A 297-nucleotide genomic window follows, 5' to 3' on the forward strand; every position below is an offset into this window, starting at 1 on the left:
TTAATTCTATATTTAATATTCTTTTATGTTAGCTTGCAAGTTTTTAATTGTATATATTTTATTTTATTGAAGAAAATATAGATATTGATCTTGTCGGATCTAAGATTTAGAATGTAAATATAAGTCTAGCAGATATTACTACAACACACACTATATTTAAAGATAATAAATATTTTTCCTACTTGATAAAAAAAAATCAATATCGATTCAATATCTGGTAGTACAAGATTAATTGGAAGCTCTAGAAGAGGTAATATTTTACTACTTTAAGGACTAAAGCAATAGAGGATATATTAT

This window comes from Theobroma umbraticum, unplaced genomic scaffold (genome assembly GCF_002168275.2).
Source record: "Theobroma umbraticum cultivar Fairchild unplaced genomic scaffold, ASM216827v3 scaffold_12.1, whole genome shotgun sequence".
NCBI classification, from domain to species: domain Eukaryota; kingdom Viridiplantae; phylum Streptophyta; class Magnoliopsida; order Malvales; family Malvaceae; genus Theobroma; species Theobroma umbraticum.